This window comes from Artibeus jamaicensis, unplaced genomic scaffold, assembly GCF_021234435.1.
Source record: "Artibeus jamaicensis isolate MK-2021 breed Jamaican fruit bat unplaced genomic scaffold, CSHL_Jam_final scaffold_474, whole genome shotgun sequence".
In the NCBI taxonomy this organism is placed as follows: Eukaryota; Metazoa; Chordata; class Mammalia; order Chiroptera; family Phyllostomidae; genus Artibeus; species Artibeus jamaicensis.
This window is the reverse complement of record NW_026522046.1, coordinates 48307900-48316667: the sequence shown is the minus strand read 5'-3', so window position 1 is coordinate 48316667 and position 8768 is coordinate 48307900. Positions and strand designations below refer to the sequence as shown.

Genomic DNA, 8768 nt, shown 5'->3' with positions numbered 1-8768 from the left:
CGGACCCTCTGACTCCCCTCAGTTCTCACTGCCTCCAGAAAGTAAGCAAATGCTTACTTTTCAAACAAAAGGTTCATTTTTGTTTTGTTTTGTTTTTACAGCAGCAAGCTTTCAAAAAATTGAACTTCGATTTTGTGCCTGCCTGCGGCAGGTGCCTGCCCATCCACTTCCCTGACTGGCTCCGCTTTCTAGGACTTGTGGGGGGACATAACTAACGACCTTGGACTCGTGCTCCTGTTCGGGCTGCTGCCCCTGAGGACCCTCTAAAACCCACATGCTGTCCCCGCTGTGGCCGCGGGAACAGAAACCACGCTCAGCTCCATCTCAACAAGAAGTCGGTGTGGAATGCAGTTCCACTCGTACCAATTATTTCTCTTCCTTCAGAGATGTGGCAAAGAAAAATAAATCCCCCTTCTGAACCACAGACACCTAAAAACACTTTATGTGATAAAAACCACAGCAGCTTGAATCCGGCCTGTGGACTCATAGACGTTTCCAATTCGATGACAGTTGAGTTACCTGGAAACGTCCCCAGTGTAGGCAGCACTGGCTCCTCCCTTTTTGCCTGACCCCGTTTCGGGCCAGGAAACCCTCAGGGCACTGTCATGGGAGGGGTTCGTGATGGGGCAAGGCTTGCCTGTGTGGGGTGACTCCAGGCAGGCGGTCCAGCCCAGGAGACTGTGTTCTTGCCCGGAAAGAGGGAATCGGGCGGAGGTCCCGCCCACCACCGCCTGTGTTTGAAAGGAGGTCCCATCACGCCCACACCTGCACCCCACGCCTTATTCCTGGAGAAACAGCGCCACCTTCAGGCCGCAATGACAGTGACAGCCGGCGTGGGGTCTCCCGCAGACAGGAGGTATTTGCCAAAACCCCAGTGTCCTCTGGGACCCGGTCTCAGGTCTGCGGGTCTGCCAGCTGGGTCAAAATCAGCGAGTACGGACATGGAGCCGAGCAGCGCGAACTGGCCTGCTGGGAACAGATGCGCGGCCTTGGTGTGATCATCAAGGCCGCAGCTAAGGAAGCTCGCCCACAGAGCAATTCTGAGGGATGTGGGAGGGGGCCCACAAAACCAGGACCACGAACACTCCTCTTCTTTAGGCTGCTCCACTCGAGACAGTTTCCACCTGTTCTCACTCTAGCACAGTATCTCTCTGCTGGAGATACCACCACTTGTACACTTTCATTAAGAAAAGAGATGCCCTGGCTGGTGTGACTCAGTGGACTGAGCCCTGGCCTGTGAATGAAGGGGCTGCTGGTTCGATTCCCAGTCAGGGCACAAGCTGGGCTGCAGGCCGGGTCCCCAGTAGGGGGCACACAAGAGGCAACCACACACTGATGTTTCTCTCCCTCTCTTCTCCCTCCCTTCCCCTCTCTGGGAAAAAAAAAGTCACAGAGCGGCCCTGGGTTATAGCGCCGGGCCCACACACCAAGGTTGCAGGTTTGATCCCTGGTCAGGGCACATGCACAAAACAACCAATGAATGCATGAATAAGCAGAACAAATCAGTGTTTCTTTCCCTCTCTTCCCTCCCCTCTCTCTCTCTAAAAATCGATCAATGAGTAAATAAAAGAAAAATTACAGAGCAGACTCTTAAGTAAATACCATTTTACTCACCTAGCAAATAAATATGTGTCAAGCAACCCCTTGCTGCCCCCACCGTGTTGGGGGCTCTCACAAAACCATTTGTATTGTGTTTCCACAACAGCCCTTGTGTGGTGGGAATCAACACCCCCATTTTCAACACAAGGACACAGAGATTCAGAGAGGCCCAGGAATGACGAGCTGGCCCCCAAGCTCAGTGGTGTGGACATACGTTCACGCAGCCCTCCTGAGGGACGAGGGACTGCAGCCCACGGGGCCCGGGGCACGGCCCCTGCTCCAGGTCTCTCAGCACAGCCGTGCCCGGCTCATCGCAAGCGGCGGCCGAGGCAGTTCGAGAACATGGTTTGTTTCTTGGATCTGCGTGCAGAACTCGACCCTGTCCAGGCCAGTCCTGAGCCACAGCTCCCCCAGCTGCACGGGTGGGGTTAGTGAGACAATGTGTTACTAAGTAGCACCGTTTCTGAAAGGATGACTATTCCGATAAACAGAGCAGAGGATAGAGCGGATTGTCCTTCAGGTCCAGTCATGTCACTGCCTGGTTTCCGGGCTGGGAAAGGGGAGGAGCCGCTGCTAGCCCCGGGCTGCCTCCTACCTGGACAGGTGTTTCCTGTGCATCACCGAGGAGGGCCTGGGGAGTCTGGCCGGGTGCCAGGACTTGGGGCTGGGCATCTGCCCGGTTCCTGCACTCGACCCTGCTTCGGGGACTCTGGTTGGTGAGATGAGGTTTTCCCGTCTTTGTACCCCCAGTCTGCCACACAGAACACTGGTTAACCAAATGCAAAGGCACTAAATACTTTTTAAAGGTAAAAAAATAGTATTTAAAGGTAAAAAAAAATACGGTCCACGTGCAGAAGGCAGGATCGCACAAGCAGAGGTGATGGAACTTGTCTGCGATGACAGCCGAGCTCTTTGAGGGACAGACCTCCGGAAGGAGCCGGGTCCTTCGAGATGGGTGAGATGTGTGCCCGTGGACTCGGGATCATGGGTGGGTGTGGGAAAACACCCACAGGGAACAAGACACACGTGGCATTGACCCTTTGGGGAAGGAGAGGTTCAGCTACGGCATCTGCACAACAAGGCAGATGCCGAAAAAGAAAGAAGGAGAATGCCTCGTGGCAGCAAGCGATTCCCCAGTCGCAACCATCTTGCGTACGGGGGGCGTTACGCAGTTGACGGCCAAGGGACCGCCCAGTGCCGTTAATTAGAGGTTTTCTGGGTTTTGCAAGTAAGGAAAACGGCCACCTGGCTCTGCGGTGTCTCTCAGAAGCCAAGGATGGACGCGGGAGGGCTCGGGGCCGACGTCAGTCACGGAGCCAAAAACCGAGGGGACTTGGGCAGAGAAGCAGGACTGTCGTCTGCAGGGCATGTGTCCCCAGAGCGTGTGGTGCAGCAGGGCTGCAATCGCCAAAGCGCAGGCTGAGCCGATCCCGATGGGGCCCCGTCAGCAACAGTGGCAGGTCAGCAGTCCCTCGTCACCTGTCCACGTCGTCCACGCCACTAAGCCAATGCCCCTCTTCCCCTTGTTTCCGCCCCACCCCCCGTACCCACGCCTCCCTTCCACAGGGTCTAACCCCAGGAGGCCAGGACAGCCGCGGTCTGGCCCAGCCATCCCCAGGCCACACTGGCGCTGATGAGCAGGGACAGAAGAGTGAGAGCTGCTTCCGCAGCATCCAGGGCCCTGGGCGCGGTTCTCTCACGGGGGACGGAGCCCCGGGGGCGGGGGGACTAGAGATGAAGAGTGGGTGTCCCCTGTGATGGGGGCAGAGGGTATGTGTACAGTGACGAACAGAGTCAGCCATTCTCCTGGGGGGGCATTTTTTAAAACAAATCCATTCAAGTGCACATTTCCTCGCTCACCTGTTACGGGCCTCACACTGGGCACAGAGCCCCACTCACAGCAGACTCAGGCCTGCGGCGGTTTTACTGGAATGTAAGCAGACGGGGCATTTGGTTAGATCAGAGGAGGTGGGAGTTTACGCAGCGGGGTAGGTGGTGCCTCCCCGAGGGGCAGTCAACGAAAGGAGAGCACTTTGACCTGAAGGGAGGGAGCGGAATGGGCAGGTGAACAGGTAAAGATGAAGACGGCCATCTACAGGGGGCACCTGGCAAAGCGGCCTTCGCTGCTGGTGACTTGGCACACTGTCGGCCTCGAATGAGCCAGGCCTGGGACCCGCCACCCCAGAGGGCGGCTCTCTGCGGGTTTGGGCCGGCGCAGCCTCTGGGCCGGCGCAGCCCGGGCGTGAGCCTGGCAACCCGATGACGCCTTCGTGGGAACCAGGTAAAGCCCGCGGCCCCCAGCGGGCCCCGAGCCCCACGCGCCGCCACCAGCCACACGCCGTGGCACTTATGAGGGGGTGCTCCGCCCTCCCAGGCCGCTTCCCTGGAGAAACTGCCTCTCTTCCCCCTGAGGCCTCATCTTGGAGGCGAGCCCCTCCCAGTTTGCCCTTCCCACATTGCCTGTCACCCCGGGCCCCTCCCAGTGGCATCGTGACCACGACCAGCACTGTGTCCTTCTCCCCATGAGTCCTGAAGCTCCCAGAAAGAGGACGCATCCCTGGGTCCACTGCCCCACCCCCTGCATGTGCCTGACACAGAGCGAACCCCACACGTGACCACGTCCTGGACCTGCGGTGATGGGGGTGGGAGGGCCACAGGAGTCTCTGGAGCCTCCCTGTCCTTCAGAGAGGCACATTGTGACCGCACTGTCCTCAGCATGCAGCCCAGACAGGCTGGACGTGGCCGGATGGTCCTGTGTCAAACGCCAGGTTCTCTCATTAGAGGCTGGGCGGGCGGGACTCTTCTGCTTGACCCCCGACTTTCCTCCTCGCGGTGCAGAGAGGAGCCCTCGGTGCACGGAACAGAATCCCGCGGCCACCACACCCGGCCTGCGCGGGGGAAGAAGAGTCCTCTCTGCGCAGGGCCGGGTTTGGCACACGGGCGCTGGTATTGTCTTTCTTGGCTTCCAGTCGCCACTCGCTTCTTTGAAAACGATTTACTGAGCACCTACTGTGTGCCGAGCACTATCCTGGGGATGGCTTTTCCGTGCAGGTTTGTGGAGTGCACATGGCTTGCCTCTCGCCCTCTGTTTCTGAGCAATCCCACGGGCTGAAAGGTTAACATTGTAACTTCCCACCAGCTGAAAGGTTAACATTGTAACTTCCCACCAGCTGAAAGGTTAACATTGTAACTGCGAAGCCCCGGGATTGGTCTCCAGATGCGCTGCCTTGTAACTAGACTTGGCCATGCAGCTTGGCCACCAGGGGGAGGGAGGGGGAGGTTAGTAGCGTTAAACCAACTAACAAGAGATGTGTGTCAATGACCGCAGGCCACAGTGGGACACCGATTTCCTGATTAGCAAAGAGTCCTAGCTTGCTGGCTATTTCGCTTCCTCTTCCTCGGTTCCTCGTTCTGTGCTGACTGGGCAGGAAAGGTTGCGTTTCCCAAGCATCATTCGGCTTTTCACACGTACACCCAGCAGAAGGAGCCATCTGCTGGCCATGGGGACAGTCCCTTGGGCTGCCACCACAAGGCACCACAGATGAGGCCGCCTTGCACGAGAGAAGTGTATTTTCTCCGTGGTCTGGAGACTGCTCCTCTGAGACCGAGGTGTGGGCAGGGAGGGCTCCACCTGGGGCCGCTCTCTGTGGCCGCACCGGCCGTCTTCTGTCTGTCTTCCCTGGTCTCCCCTCTGGTCTGTGTCCCAGTCTCCACATTTTGGGAGGTCACCGGCATGCTGGGTTGGGACCCACCCGGTGAGTCTGTTTTACCTTCATCACCGGTCTACCGCACTGTCTCCAAATGCGGTCGCCTTCAAATACTAGAGGTCAGGGCTTGGACGCAGGAATCTGGGGTGGGGGGCATAATCCCCCCACAACACCCACCCCAGGTCCCAGTCCGGCGCCGTGTTGGCACGTGGCAGTGGCGTGTTCAGGCTGCTAGAGCGCCAGCCCTGCTCCTCTTGGGCCCGTCTTGTGAGCTCACAACCTAAAGACACAGAAGGAAGTTGGTGAGGTCGAGACCCAAGGAGGGCGGCTGGCAGCCCTGTGCAGGGCTGAGGGGGGTCCCTGAGGCAGCGGGTGGGGCAGTGGCAGCTGAGGAAGCCAGGAGAGTAAGAGCCCCCTCGGCCGGCCTCCAGCCCTGCCTCCTCTCCCAGACCCCCTCCTCCCTGCGGGCCCCTCCCACCCCAGCTTCGCCCACACAAGGCCGGGGGCGGTGGGCTGATCAGTCAGCCCGCGGTGGCAGGGAAACCTCCCTGGGCCTGGGGCACCGCACCAACCCTGAGGCCAGACGGCAGCCATCTGACCACAGTGGAGCCAGCCGGGCTCCCCAGAGAGCCCCAGAGGGGGTGTGGGACGGGTCTGGGACCAAGCCAAGGACACATCTCACTGCGGGTTGGAATGGGTTCCACCAGTCTGGAGTTGTCTTAGGGATGAGTGGATGCATCTCCATGGTAACCAGCCATCTGCACAGTCACTTCACCACAAATAAACATCATTAGAAAATCATGCTATGTGCTTCCGTACACATTCATGTATCAGAGAGTTTATGCAAAATACTGCATTGCCACCGCTAGGGTGGCACTTGTGACCAGGGAGGAATGATTCTCTGCTTAGAGTAGGACCCTGAGCCTGAAGAGCCCTTGCTCTACATATGACTGCTCGTCCTTGGCGGGCATGCCCGGACCCCTGAGTGTAGTTCGAGTTCTGAAAGAGACGGAAGCCAGGCTCCAGGCCCAGAGGCGGGCTGGGCTGAGGGCGGGGCAGCACGGACCAGGTAAGGGGCCAGTTCTGGTCAACAGCGACTCTCATCCAGTCATTTGAGATCCGGGACTCGGCTGAGACCCTTTTCCCCTTGGAGATCTAAGTGTGGTTGGCTCTGCAGGACGGCAGCTCCCTGGACCTGCGTCCTTCGAACCTCCCTGCCTCTGCCCCAGTGTGTTCTTGGGGCTTGTTCAAGCTGTCAGAAGAACCCGCTCACGCAAAAAAGGCACCTGGAGCCGTCGGAAAATTCTGTGCCGGGTCAGGTGAGAACGAGTGGCTCCCAGTGGTGCGTCACATGACCCACAGCAAATGACCGCAAGGGTGAGCTTCAGTGTTTCTGTTCTCCCTGCGCCCCGCCGTGGGGGAGGGGGGACGCTGTGGGGGAGGGGGGACGGGGCGGGCGCCCCTGCTCCTCCGCGCCCCAGCGCCCTCTCCTCTTCTCACACCCCGTACCCCTCCCTGGAGCCCCCAGTGCTCAGCCTGGACCGCCCCCTCCTGTGTCCCCCGGGCCCACGGGCTGCACTCCAACTGCAGGTGGGAGGCAGCTCTGGCCAGGCCGCCCCCGCACAGCTAATAGGAGCCCAAGAAGGAACCTCAGCAGTTTCTGTTCTTCATCCGCCACCCCCCCACCCCGCCACAGTGCCCAACGGGTTTCCTTTGCCCTCCAAGCCGAGGTTTTCAAAACTGCAGCTGGGGACCTACTACTGGGGCATGAGACCCCTGTGGCGAGTCTCAGACATGGTGAAAGGGGAAGGGCTGGGCGCGTGCCCGGCCCAGAGTCGGGAGGAGTCCTGGCTGGTGTGGGTGTGGGTGTGGGTGCGTGTGTGTGCACGTGCACAGTGTTGTGCGTCTCCTCCAAAACAGCTATTAAACACAGCTCAGGGAGGTGCGGCCCGGTCCGTGATTCAGACGGGGAAGTTCGGAATGGAGCAACTGAAGAAAACCCAGCAGGCAGCCGAGGCCAAAGCCTGGGCTGCGTCAGCCAGAGGGTGACTCAGACGGCGCTGCGGGTGCCTTCTCTCCACTGTGTATTTTCCTGGTCCGTGTCCAGTCCAGCCCATCGCCCTCATTCACCCTGGGCCCCGAAGGGGCAGTGACTCACTGGCTGACAGCTGCTCCCGAGGCCCCCCTTAGCTGTGTTGCCTCGGGAAACTCGGATCTGCGAACACCCCTCGGAGCCCGGAGTCAGCCCTCGGCAGTGCGTGGGTTTTCTGGGCGGCGGCGGCGTTACCAGGCTCCTTGGGCTCAGCTGGGGCCGTGTCTTCGAAACCAGGTTAACATAGTTTTGCAACTAAAAATTATGCTCAGGAGTTTTAATCTGAACATTTTTCTGGTCCGTATGCATCGCGTGAAAATTACAGCAGAGTTATAAAGTTAAATAAGTTTTTAATGACTTGTCTTTGTGGGGAAGAACGAAAATTTTTGGAACGATGCTGTCCCAGGAAATCCAGATGTGGAGTTGTTGTCTACGAATCCATGTCCGTGCACACGCAGGGGCTGCACTGGCCCCCCACTTCCTCCGCCCCAGCTCCTCACCCTGGCCAGCCCCCCGCCCCCACCGCCCACTCCCCAGCCACTGACCTGCTGCCCTGAGTCCTCACCATTCTGCAGGCTCTGCAAAGCCGCAGACCCTGGGTCCTCTGGGCCACTTCTCCGCCCCGGCCCCTTCGACTGACCTCCCTTTGGAGAAAACGGTGGCCGTGCTCCGCCTGACGCGACCCATCCCTGGTGCTCCTCCTGCATCTCTGGCCCTTGCTTCTCCTCCTGTACAAACCCTGACATTCAAATCCTGTCCGGGACCCTCTTCACCACCCCACACTCTCTCGAGGCTTCCAGCCATTAGGGGAGGTGGCCCTGGGGACATGGGCCACATTTCTAGCAGTGAGTGGGAGGGGCCAGAGGGGCCAAACAAAGGCCGATAACACCCCAAGTCAGGACTCGTCTTCAGCGAGGAACGCGGTGACCACTTCCACCCCAGGGTTCCGTCCCCCCTGAGGGCCGAGTGTGGCAGATGCCATCCTGCAGAGTCTGCGTGTTGTGGCCAAAGGCGAGAACAAATGCTCAGACTGCAGCCGTCCTGCGGGGAGAAAGGGACGGTCGGGGGCTCTCTTAAGATGAGAGTCCTGCAGCCGCTTCTCTCGAGGGGAGAGCGCCCAACCGTCGCCTGGACAGGCTTTGATTGTTTTTCTCAGGTCTTACATCAGAGAAGGATTTATTGTGTACTACACAGAATGTTGTTGTCTACATCTTAGGCACGATCAAGGAAACGAAAATAACAAATGCAGAAGGGAAAGGCAGCGAGCTAATTAGCTCCGTCCTTGGGGGAATTCACGCAGGCTTTGGAAACTACCTTGAAGTTAGACAAGGAATGTCTACTGTTTCAGACCAGGGGCACACACATGCCAG

At 58.8% G+C, this 8768-nt stretch overlaps 1 long non-coding RNA gene across 1 annotated transcript; it reads left to right on the top strand.

The window, feature by feature from the left end:
• Nucleotides 1–5479: 5479 nt before the first annotated feature.
• On the top strand, nucleotides 5480–7722 carry LOC119035765 (uncharacterized). The gene is made up of 3 exons (XR_005079866.2): nucleotides 5480–6375; nucleotides 6484–6683; nucleotides 7227–7722. It is a non-coding gene; the product is annotated as an uncharacterized LOC119035765 (long non-coding RNA).
• The last annotated feature ends 1046 nt before the right edge of the window (nucleotides 7723–8768 follow it).